The 13,216-nt window shown below is 34.4% G+C and overlaps 1 protein-coding gene across 1 annotated transcript in view; it reads left to right on the top strand.

The window, feature by feature from the left end:
* PKN2 (protein kinase N2) overlaps window positions 1-13,216 on the top strand; it is a 130,295-nt gene that overhangs the window by 48,417 nt on the left and 68,662 nt on the right. The window lies entirely within an intron of this gene.

The following is a 13,216-nucleotide window of genomic DNA, read 5'->3' on the forward strand; positions in this document are numbered from 1 at the left end:
GAATATCCAGAAGGGAAATACTGATTTAGTATACAACTAACAATATTGGAATTTTTTAGAGGTAACCTTAGAAATTCTGCTAAATTCTGGAGATAATAACTGTATTAAAGGAGTTTTCTTTCCTAATGACTAAGGTGCAGTTATGAGGTCTTTCTTGAATAGAAGTAATATTTGAATTTTTTTTTTTTATTCTTGGTCTATCCACCTAAATATGGCATAGAAATTGTAGTTGAATTTTATATCTATATTAAAATACAAGTGTGAAATCTGTGGCCTGGTTTGTTTTGTAATTCTATGTATTTTTCTTTTGGGACTGAATTTCTGATTTTGAGGTAAACATACTTTGTATTAAGTTTTGAATTCTTAATGAGAGGATTGCCATTGAGTAATTGTGATTATTAATTAGCAAGTTTTCTCATCTTTACAATCGTGAGATTACATGATTCATAGATTCCTAACACTTAAATTATTTGATATACTTTTTTTTAAACAGGTAATACACAGTAAAATTGATTCTTTTTTGGTGAACCATTTCATAAATTTTAATACACACCAGGTTTATCTAACCACCACAATCAGAAAAGGGAACAGGGATGTTTATAGTTGCACTCTCTCCCCGTTCCCTATCCCCTGGCAATTGCTGGTCTATTTTCTGTCACAGTTGTTTGCTTTTCAAGAATGTCATATAAATGAAATCGTAAGGTATGTAATCTTTGAGACTAATTTCTTTGAGAGAATTGCATTTTGAAATTCATCCACATTTTTGCATTTATCAATAGTTCACTCTTTTTTATTGCTGAGTAGTAAGTCTATTATATAGATGTACCACAACTTGTTTATCCTCTAACCAAGAACTTTAAAGTGGTTTTCCAGTTTTTGTCAACTATCAGTAAAGCTGCCGTAACTACCCATTAACAGGTTTTTGTGTGACCATGTTTTTAGTTCACTTTAGTAAATACTTAGCAGTGTGATTGCTAAGTCATGTTAGAGTATGTTTAACATTATAAGAAACAAAACAGGTGAACATAAAGGAAGAAAAAAGAGAGGGAAGCAAACCATAAGAGACTCTTAACTACAGAGAATGGAGTTGATGGTGGGAGGTGGGCCGGGGATGGACTAAATGGGTGATATTAAGGATTATGCTGAACACTACATATTAAATGTGAGTGATGAATTCTACTCCTGAAACCAATTTTACCATATATGGTAGCTAACTAGAATTTAAATAAAAACTTGAAATAAAATTTTTTTTAAAAGCTCCCAAAATGTTTTTAAGCGTGGCTGTATCGTTTATCATTCTTATCAGGACTGTATTAAAATTCTAGTTGTTCTACATCCTCTCCAGCACTTGGTATTGTTAATATATTTTTTAACCAGTCTAACATATTTATAGTGGTTGATGAGACACATTATTGTAATCAGAGGTAGGAAAGAAGAAAAATAAAGTAACACCATCTATAGGAGAATTTATGAAAGAACTGTGCATGCCCTAAGTACAGAATAAAGAAGTCTTCTCTACCAGGAGATACATGTCAGTTTCAAACATTAAGATGTAATAGATAGAAGCAGCTCTGAAATTTTTAATGCCTAAGTTGCTTATTTAACCTTAATAATGTTACAGCCCACAATCTTACCTCTGCTATTTTTGTAAAATATTAAGAAAGCTAATCCTGAGGTTGTACTAGTTACAGAAGATCTCAACATTACGTTAGTTGATGACCTATGCCAAAGGTCATCCTGAGTACACAAATTAATTGATTAAGCACCCATTAATAATAAGTGAGCATTCATTATAGTCTGAGCAGGTTCAGATGGCTCTATAAGGTAAGCATATCTGTTTAAACACAAAAGCTCAATTCTGGGGAAATATAAACAGTTAATGTAATTGTAGCAATTTGTTTTTGTTTTTGTTTTTTTCAAGATTTTATTTATTATTTATTTGTCAGAAAGAGGGAGAGTATGAGCAGGAAAGTGGCAGGTAGAGCAGGCGGTGGGAGAAGCAGGCTCCCTGATGAGCAAGGAGCCTGATGTGGGACTCAGTCCCAGGACCCTGGGATCATGACCTGAGCTGAAGGCAGATGCTTAGCTAACTGAGCCACCCAGGCATCCTGGGAGCAGTTTATTCTTAAAATAATTTACAAGTATCAGGTGAAAACCAGAATGTTGGTAAGTAAACAGTAGCTAAGACTTTAGATGGAAGTTTGTGAAAGAGGTAGATAAATGGTAAGCTAGTGCTTCAGTGTATTACTCTGATTAATTTAAATGTGGCTAGGTTTACTTCCACTATATTTCCTCTTAATTTTTTTTTAATAAAGTAAATAAATAGTCCTTGTTCCATAAGCAGACATCCTGGCTGTACACGTACCATTTCATGAATATTGAGCACTGAGAGTCAGCTGGGTATGAAACAAAGACTATATGACTTGAGATTAATCCAGGAGTTGTGTGATTATATACCACTTATGTCCCCTCTAGGACTTGTTTTTCTCATTTGTATAACCTGGAGGATGGACTATATATACCCTTTCTAGGGTGTTTCGTGAATAAGGTGTTTTAATAGCTTGATGAAAGGTCAATTATGAGCATGTAATCTCTTCTGATTGTGACCATGAAACCTCTTTTTAGAGATAAAGTAAAGTCTGAAATTTTCTTGGGTGAGGGAAGACTCAAGGTCAGCTACAAGGTCACCTCCTAAAGAAGGAAGGAACCAGTTTAAGGCTGTGGACCTTAAGTAATCAGGAACCTTTTAAGCATATGGATTGCTCTTGTGTTCTAAAACTCTCATTCATCTTGGAAGACAATTGCTCAGTTGTGGTTTTAGAAAAAATACTGAAAGCACCGAAAATAGCATATCTGTTGCTCTACATATTGTTGGCAAAACAGATTGAGTTTTTACTAATTATTCTGGCTCTGGAGAATCTCAGCCATAGGGATAGTTTAACCGCATTGTATTTTCTGATGACTTCCAAAGCAGTACACCTGACTAAGCTCTTTCATTTTCTTACTATTTTGTCCCTCATCCTTTGAATAATACCTGGATAGATATGATGTAATCAGTTCTCTGTGTTAAATTCCCTTTATTCCCTTTGTTCAAAATGCCTAGTATGGTTTCTGTTTATCAACTAGGCTGAATGGTTTTCCATCTTCCCAATACCATACAACAAACTGAGAATACTAGAACTCCAACCTGCTTAACTCCACTTAATTTGTGTACCATTCTTGTCCATATTCTAGTTCTATCATTTTATCTTCATTTCTACAAATTAGATCTGATTATTATTTTATTTAATCATTGTTGGTTTTTAATTACCCACATGTTTATCATTTTTTTTCCCCTCTGTTCCACTTTCCTGAATCTGAGATTTGCATATTTCGTCAGTTATGGGAAATTCTTAGCTCCTGGTTTTTGTTTTTTGTTTTTTTGAGTATTGCACCTCCTACGTTCACTCCACTCTTTCATTTTAGGAACTCCAGTTAGATGCATGGTAATTTCTTCAGGTCTATCTCCATTTCTCTAATACTCTTTCACCTGTGTCTAGTTTGCTCTTGAGCCCATATATTTCTAATTTCTGTTACATATTTTTTACTACTTCTAGTTTTGGTAATTTTTAATAGTCTTGTTTTGTTAATCTTGGTACTTTTTGATAGTCTCTTCTCCTGGCCATTCTTTTGATACTTTATTTATTTATTTATAGATTTATTTTAGGGAGAATGCACAAGTGGGAGGGGTTGGGGTGGGAAAGAGAATGGCTCGAGCCTGATATGGGCCCAATCCTGTGACTCTTAGATCATGACCCGAGGCAAAACCAAGAGGTGGTCCAGCTGACCTCGCCACCTAGGTGCCTCTAGGTTTGAATTTTTTCAAAGAGGATTTGCATTTCTTTTGGTAAGATGCTTGGAAGCATTATCAACCTGTGGCCCATTAAAATAAATTTTGGGGACCATGTAGATAGTATGATTTCCTGTGTCAAAGCTAGATGAGGGCAGTAGGAATGTTTAAAAGATACCATTCTTTCCCACAGTCATCCTAAGCCAAAGGCAAGTCAGCAGATAATTCAGCCATTATGGATGGCACCTTATAAGCTATCTGTCTTTAATTAGGCTTTTTCTGATTTCATTGCTCACTTTGTAGGTTTCTGCCACAGCCCTTTCTTGGGCTCTTATTAAAATCCAAGCTTTATTCCAACAGGATGATGAGAGTTTAACAAGTCTCTTTTTATCACAAAAGCAAAAAGCATTCTCAGAAAAACAAAGCTAAAGATGTCTGTCTCCTATCTGCTCTGGAATTGGGTCACATGCGCCATGTACTGACTTGTCCAAGTGAGACTGAGAAATTTTGTTTTCCCTCTTAACTTGCCTCTTATTTTAAGCAGGAGAGGAGATTGAACATGGAGTATGAAGTTAGTACTTAAAGATTACAAATATTTTCTAATTCTGTAGTTTATTTTAGGTGTCTCATAGCACTTTGATTTTTGTTTTTGTTTTTTTAGAGTGGGGGTGGGAGGGATAGGCAGAGAGAGAGAATCTTAAGTAGGCTTCATGCCCACCATGGAGTCAGATGCTGGCCAGGCTTGATTTCACAACTCTGAGATAAGGACCTGAGCGGAAATCAAGAGTTGAATGTTTAACCTACTGAGCCACATAGATACCCCAGCACTTTGAATTTTATAGGTGGTTATCTTTTTTAAAAAATTACTTGGGTGAAATTAATTTAAGATGTTCTCCATTTAACATAATTTTCAAATTTATTGACATAATTTATAACATCTGTATCATTCATTTAAAGTCAGCATATATCTCTAGTAACATTTGCTCTTTCATTTCTCATACTGGTATGTTATCCATTTTTCTTCCTTGACCACTTTTCTAAGATTTCTCTTGTTATTATTCTGCTCCTTCAAAAAAAAAAAAAAGAAATCTTTACTGATCTTTTCTTTTGTGTATTTGATTTTATTTTGTTAATCTCTACCCTAATCTTTAGTACTTCTTTCTCCTGGTCTCTTTGGAATGTCTTGGCTATTTTTTTTAAACTAACTTGAGACAGATGCTTAGAACTTTAAAACTTATTCTCTTTCCTAATATATGTTTTTAGGGTTATGAATATCCTCTCAGTATTGCTTAACTGCATTTTCCATATGTAAAAATTTTTAAATTTATTTTTCTTTTTATATAATTGATATGCAACATTATATAAGTTTAAGGTTAACAATATGTTGGTTTGATACATTTATATATTGCAACATGATTATCACTATAGCATTAGCTGACAGCTTTATGAAGTGATTGTCTCTTTTTTGTGGTGGAAGCAATTAAGACCTAGTCTCTTAGTATCTCTGACATTTATAATACAGCATTGTTGTTTATAATCACTCTGCTGTGCTTTAGATCTCTAGGACCTACTTATTTATCAGTTCCAAGTTTATGCCCTTAAACAACACATCCTCAATTTTCCCACCTCCAGCATCTGTTAACCATCATTTTACATTCTATTTTATGATATTTTAGCTTTTTTAGATTCCACATATAAGTGATACCATACAGTATTTGTCTTTCTGGGTCTGACTTACCTCACCTAGTATTATGCCCTCAAAATCCATGTCACAAATGGCTGAATAATATATATTCCATTTTGTGTGTGTATGTATACATACATACATAGGTACATACACCCCCCACATCTTTATCCATATTGCTGTTGTTGGATCTTTAGGTTATTTTCAGATGTTGACTGTTGTGAGTGAATGCTTCAATAAACATGGGAGTGCATATATCTCTTCGGCATGTTTTTATTTCCTTTACGTATATACCCAGGAGTGGGATTGCTGAATCATGTGGCAGTTCTATTTTTAACTTTTTGAGGAAACTTCATACTGGTTTCCATAATAGCTAAATGGGTTTACATTCCCACCAACAATATACATGGGTTCCTCTATCTCTAAAGCCTTTGAGGACATTTGTTACCTTTTGTCTTCTTGATGATCTTTTGAAAAAAAGATCACAAGATTTGGAGATACACAAGATTTGTCTTGCCTATTACTGAATGCTAATGTGGGCGAGACTGCTCCCATGTCCTTTGGCCTATGGTGCTGGATACCACAGATTTCACAAAGGCACTTTTGTTCATAGACGGATGTCTAATTTATTGTTTTAAAAGAGGGTGTACAGGAGTGCCTGGGTGGCTCAGTGGGTTAAGCCTCTGCATTTGGCTCAGGTCATGATCTCTTGATCTCAGGATCCTGGGATCGAGCCCCACATCAGGCTCTCTGATCAGCCGGGAGCCTGCTTCTCCCTCTATATGCCTGCCTCTCTGCCGACTTCTGCCTACTTGTGATTTCTCTCTCTGTCAAATACATAAAAATAAAAAATCTTTAAAAACAATTTTTTAAAAAAATAAAAGGGTGCACAAAAAGGAGGAACATCTATAACACCATGGTGCTGATACCACCTAAAGTTCTTATCTGTTTGAGATCATTTTCTCATTTTCATTGTGTCTCTGTTGTCTCATGAACTAGTTAAAAGTGTATTTTTTAGTTATTAAACATGAGGACTTCCCAGTTATCCTTTATTTATTGATTTTTTTAAATTAATTACACTGTAGTCCCTTGAAATTTGCTGAGACTTGCTTTATGTTCTGTGTGTGCCAAAAAATAATAATAATAACGCATATCCTCCAGTTGTTGGGTGTTATTCTTAATATGTTTATAGGTCAAGCATTTAACTATGGTGTTAAAATCTGCATCCTTAACCTGGATTTGTGTTTACTTTATTCATTACTAAAAACACTGTAATTACTTAGTGGAATACAGAGTTATTGTTTTCTTTTTAATTCTGTCAACTTTTGCTTTCTTTTGTGGCCATGTTTTTGAGCACCTACAAATTTAGAATTGATTTATCTTTTCAATAGAAGGTGAATTGAGCCTTCTGTTAGTAAAATGAATTTCTTATCTCCAGAAATTTTTGTGCTAAAAGTGTCTTTTGCCTGTTATAGTTTGGGGGTTGGAATTGTTGATTGTATGGAATATTTTTTTCTACTCTTTTACTTTCAGCTTTTCTATATTACTGTAATTTAGATGTGTGTCCTGTAAATAACATATAGTTACATTTAGTTGTATAGTTTTTACCCAGATTAATCTTAGAATCAGTTTAAGATCTTTCTTTGTCTTTTACCTAGACCATTTACTTCATTTTATTTAAATAATTACTGATATATTTGGATTTATATTTTGTGATTTCAGTGTTTCTTCTTTCTTAGCATTTTTATAGTATTTTTAAACATCAGTCAATTATTTTGGAAATTTTGGTTAATTTAGACAACGTAAAATGCATGCTTATCAAAGACTATTGTTAATCATTGTCCTTACTCATCTCCACACAATTCAGAGGCCTTAGGATGCCTCTACTTACCCACATCTTGGCTTATCTGTTGTTGTTGCCTTATTTTTTATTCTAGCTTTCTTAAAACCCTTACATGACTTTACTGATTTTATATAGTGGTCATTTAAAGTTTCTGACATATAAACCATTTTCTGTGCTCTTCATTCCTTATTTCTCTTTTGATACACTAATTTGTATCAGTTTTAGAGCTTTCTTTTTAAGAGTTTATGTTTGTGACATTCTTTCCATTTTGATAATGTTTTAGTTTTTTCTTCATTCTTGCAAGGTATTTTCACTGAGTTTACAATATAACCATGATAATTACGTCTTACAAAGAAACTATCATTCTGTCTTCTAGCTTTCATTGCTATTTTTGAAAAGTCTATTGTCAATCTACAGTGGCTTCTTTAAAGGTACCCTTTTATTGGCTACTGTTAAGATTTTGTATTTGGTTTTTTGAAGTTTTACCATAATGTGTCCAGGTATAGACTTATTCCCATGTATATGTGTGTATATACATATATAGATAGATAGATAGATTTCTGCTTGTGGTTGATTGGGTAGCTTGAATTTACGGATTGGTATCTTTTATAAGTTCTGCAAAAATTGCCATTTTCTCTTCACATAATGTCTTCGAATCATTTTTCTTTTTTTCTCCTGAAACACAGTAAGTACATTTCATTTTTTGTTTTGTTGTTGTTTTGCCCTCCATGCCTTTTAATGCCCTCCACCTGATTTTTAAACTTATTTTTCAGTACGAGTCTGCTATTTTTCTATGTCTAATTTGCTGTTAAACTAATCCATTAAAATAGTTAAATCGAGATACCTGTAGTTTCAGAAGGAAAATAGACATGAAAATAGATCCTTGTAATACTGTATAATATATATTTCAATAGAGGGAAGAAAATATACTTTGGAGACACACTAGAAAGAGCACCTGAGCAGATGAAGGAATGGCTAGGGAAGGAAAAAGTAATGCCCTAGCTGAGTTAACAGTGGTATGGAGGAAGAAAAGTACATTGTATTTTGATGAATAGGAAGAGATTTTTTTTTAAAGCAAATTTTTTTGAATTTGACAAAAAACAGTAATGGAGACTTAGTGACCATAAAGTGCCTAGCTATGAAAGTGGGAATTTATTTGGGACCTTTTTGGTCTAATATATAAACACATTAAAACCTTGTTACTGAATTTTGTGTAACATATTTCAAATTATATCATGATGTTTAGATGTAATGGTTAGAAGTACAAATAATTCCTGTAATCCACCCCCCTCCCCAAAGCTGGTTTGGTAGTTATAGCAAATAGATGCAGCAAATGGAGATTTGACATGAGTCTTAATCGAGTATATTTTTTTAAAGTGGCAAAGTATGTACTTAAGAATAGATTCAACAGGGGCGCCTGGGTGGCTCAGTAGGTTAAAGCCTCTGCCTTCGGCTCAGGTCATGATCCCAGGGTCCTGGGATTGAGTCCCGCATCGGGCTCTCTGCTCAGCAGGGAACCTGCTTCCCCCTCTCTCTCTCTTTGCCTGCCTCTCTGCCTACTTGTGATCTGTCCCTCTGTCAAGTAAATAAATAAAATCTTAAAAAAAAAAAAAAAGAATAGATTCAACATTTGATCTTCTCAGTGTGGAAAAATAATTTCATTTTACAGAATTTTAAAAAGTTGCCTCTTTTGAAAGAAGAGAACATGGGGAGTTCTGATTATCCCTGTTTTAAAATATGTCTTACAATGAAGGAAAGTGTTTAACAAATATACGGGCCACCGTATGTTTAATAATGCTGTAATTTCCCATAACCCGTAAGAAAGGAAATGGGAGAGAAAAAAAGGAGTTTGTTGAAAGGAAAAATAGGAGGACAGCAAAGTGTTTCTCTAATTTCTCAATGAGTAAAAAGTAGGCTTTATAAAACTAGACATATCTAAGGTTAAAATTCTGCCGTGGCATACACTTTTGTGACTTGTGCAAATTACTTGATCCTTCTAACTTTTAGTTGTTTTTATTTGTAAATTGGGGTTATATTACAAAATTTCTGAGTTTCTTTGAAGACTAAATGAGCAGAAATACCAGCTACTTAACTGTGCCCTGTCATGTAATTTTATTGAGCCCTAAACATTGGCCTAAGCACTATACAGGCTTTATCTTCACAATAACCCGCAATTTGTGGCTGAGGAAACGGCAGCACGGAGTAAGTAAGTATATGATCAGGATCACACCAATAAGCAGTAGCCACAGGATTTTAACCTAGGCATTCTAACCTCCAGAGCCTGGACTCCTCATCATTATATTATTTCTCAGGTTCTTATAATCCTTATTAAAACTGAGGATATACTTTTCCATAAAAACCATGTTAGATTTTATAATACTATTACAAATTCTTAGACTGTTAGAATCAGTGTCTCTTTCAGTGTCTTAGTACAACCTGTTTTAATGTGCAAAAAAAAATTTTTTTTAAGAATTTATTTATTTATTTGACAGAGATCACAAGTAGGCAGAGAGACAGAGAGACAGAGAGAGAGAGAGAGAGAGAGAGAGGAGGAAGCAGGTTCCCCACTGAGCAGAGAGCCCAATGCAGGACTCGATCCCAGGACCCTGAGATCATGACCTGAGCTGAAGGCAGAGGCTTAACCCACTGAGCCACCCAGGTGCCCCAATGTGCAAAAATTTCTTATATAGCTTCTTTAACAGATTATAACCTAGCTCTTGTGTAAATGCTTGCAGAAACAGGGGATTTTATTACATTTTAAGGGTTCTGTTTCATTGTTAGATAACTGAAAATGTAAGGAATTTCTCTTTATTCTGTGATAAAAATGTTTACCCTCACTACCTTTATCTGTTTGTTCTAATTCTTTGCTCTGTGGGGAAATAGTAAGTGGATAGCTTCTTTCATAGACAGATATTTAAATATTTAGGCAAGAATCATTTTTCTTAAGGGGAACCCTCCTACACTGTTGGTGGGATTGCAAGCTGGTGCAACCACTCTGGAAAATAGCTTGGAGGTTCCTCAAAAAGTTTAAAATAGAACTACCCTACAACCCAGCAATCGCACTACTGGGTATTTACCCTAAAGATACAAATGTAGTGATCTGAAGGGGCATGTGCACCCTAAAGTTTAAAGCAGCAGTGTCCACAATAGCCAAACTATGGAAGGAACCTAGATTTCATCAACAGATGAATGGATAAAGAAGATGTGGTATGTATATACAATGGAATACTTTGCAGCCATCAAAAGAAATGAAATCTTGCCATTTGCAATGACGTGGATGGAACTAGAGGGTAGTGTGCCGAGTGAAATAAGTCAATCAGAAAAAGACACTTATCATATGATCTCCCTGATATGAAGAATTTGAGAGGAGACATGGGGAGTTTGGGGGTTGGGAAGGAAAAAATGAAACAAGATTGGATCAGGAGGGAGACAAACCGTAAGAGACTCTTAATCTCACAAAAAAACACCTGAGGGTTGCTGCAGGGTGGGGGTTAGGGAGAGGGTTGGTTGGGTTATGGACATTGAGGAGGGTGTGTGCTATCGTGAGTGCTGTGAAGTGTGTAAACCTGGTGATTCACAGACCTGTACCCCTGGGGTTAATAATACATTATATGTTAATAAAAAGTTTAAAAAATTAAAAAGAATCATTTCTCTTTTTCGCCCTAGGCTAAGCATGATCAGCTATTTTACAGAAAACGCATTTCCACAACTGAGAGCCTTCTGTGAATGCATCCCAGTTCTTTTTTTTTTTTAAATGTGCTTACTATAAGTTAACTTGATATGCCAAATTTTATGTGATTTCAATTTCTACAAGAAAGAAAGAAAATCTGACTGTTCAAAGATCTAAATAGACATAACTTTTTAGTCATTAATATGAAGTGCAATTCATTTATAGACTCAATAGGAGATATGCTTACACTTTATACAGTAACTACTACTAGTTAATGTTTATTGAATATTTACTATGTACCATGCCCTTTTCTAAGTTCTTTACAGTTCTAAGTTCTTTATTAAATCACTGTAACCCTGCATGCTTGATGCTATTTTTATTGTTTAACAATAATGACAATGAGGCACAGAACTGTTAAGAGGCTTACCATCTATTATATGGTTTGTACTAAATCTCAGTTCCAAAACTGAGATTCAAATGTAGGTACTCTTAACCACTATGATGCATATGTTTTAGTTTAGACTGATTCAACAAAATACCATATATTGGGTGGCTTAAATAACAGACATTTATTTCTCACAGTTCTAGAGGCTGGGAGCTGAGATCGAGGTGTCCGCAGGGTCAGAGTTCTGGTGATGGGCCTCTTCCTGGTTTTAGACAGAGTCTTTTCTCTGTATCCTTACATGAAAGAGAGACCATCCTCATGATCTAATTACCTACCAGAGGGCTCACCTCCAGTACCATCACATTAGGGTTTCAACATATGCATCTACGGGGACATAAACATTCTGTCCATAACAATATGTTAAGTAGTTCATTTGTGAGCTTGTTCAGAAAAGTTATCTATACTTAATATTCATTTTTTAAAATAAGAATATGTCACTTATAGAGGTGCCTGGGTGGCTCAGTGGGTTAAAGCCGCTGCCTTTGGTTCAGGTCATGATCCCAGGGTCCTGGGATCGAGCTCTGCTGCATCGGACTCTGTGCTCCGCAGGGAGTCTGCTTCTTCCTCTCTCTGTGCCTGCCTCTCTGCCTACTTGTGATCTCTATCAAATAAATAAATAAAATCTTTAAAAAAAAAAAAAAGAATATGTCACTTATAAAATCAGCTTTTGAAGCAGCTCATTTATAATGTGGGGAATTCAGTTACAATAGAAACCTTTTTTGAATTTGAATCTCAGCTAGTAAATGTGACTGCCTGTTTCCTGCTGCATAAAATGTAGAGAAGTTATTTTAAGGATTAATATGCATACATATACATATTTGTGTGTGTATAATTGTACTATTATATATGTAAGTATGCATACATGCAGAGTCTAGTATAGTTGTTTACAAGGTTTTTAAAATGGTAATAAGGCAGCATAGCACAGCACTTAGTAAGGTAGACTTTGGTATGGAACTGACTTGCTAGATATATGACCTTGGGCCAGTTTCTTCACCACTCTGTGCCCTAGTTGTTTTTTTTTTTTTTTCCTATAATGTGGGTGCAGTGCTCATTACAGGGCTGTTTATGAGGATTGATGAGTTTATAAAACCCTTACATCAGGACTTATACTTTGTAGCATAGTATATAAATGATAAAATGGTATTTTATATCCATAACTAGCATAGCACCTGTATTTTTACAAGTTAATTAAGAAATTATGTTGAATTGTTTTTAAATTCATGAATTTTTTTAAAAGTATATAAAGCCAAATGTAAAATAAAATATTCATTAAAATCGGTTAGTCATACCATCTTTTATTGCACTTAACCCTGAAGCACAAAGGTTAAAGTAACTTTCAGTTCAGACAGTTTTCCTGTGATTGCCAAGTTATTTATAACTAAACCAGGTTTAGGATTCTAGTCATCTAAGTTGTTTTTTTTTTTTAAGCAAGTGACCTAAGGTAGATAAAACACAAAATGATGAACTTCACTATGAAGAATTTTAATTATACAGTAAAATTAGAAGTGTTTCAATAATGGATTTGCCAAAATAATTAGAAGTTTCTGTTCAAAGTTATTGTTTTTATTTTAAAGTAGAAGCATCACTGTATGCTTTATGAGAAACCATGGACTTTATGTTTTAGATATACCCCTATCATCAATGTGGTATCAATCAATCCGTGTCCTTGAAATACTTTCATTGTGATTGAAATCCTCCTAGTAGTAAACAAAATGTGAAATCCTTTATGTGTATGTTTAAGTTAT

Source organism: Mustela lutreola, chromosome 10, assembly GCF_030435805.1.
Source record: "Mustela lutreola isolate mMusLut2 chromosome 10, mMusLut2.pri, whole genome shotgun sequence".
Classification (NCBI taxonomy): Eukaryota; Metazoa; Chordata; class Mammalia; order Carnivora; family Mustelidae; genus Mustela; species Mustela lutreola.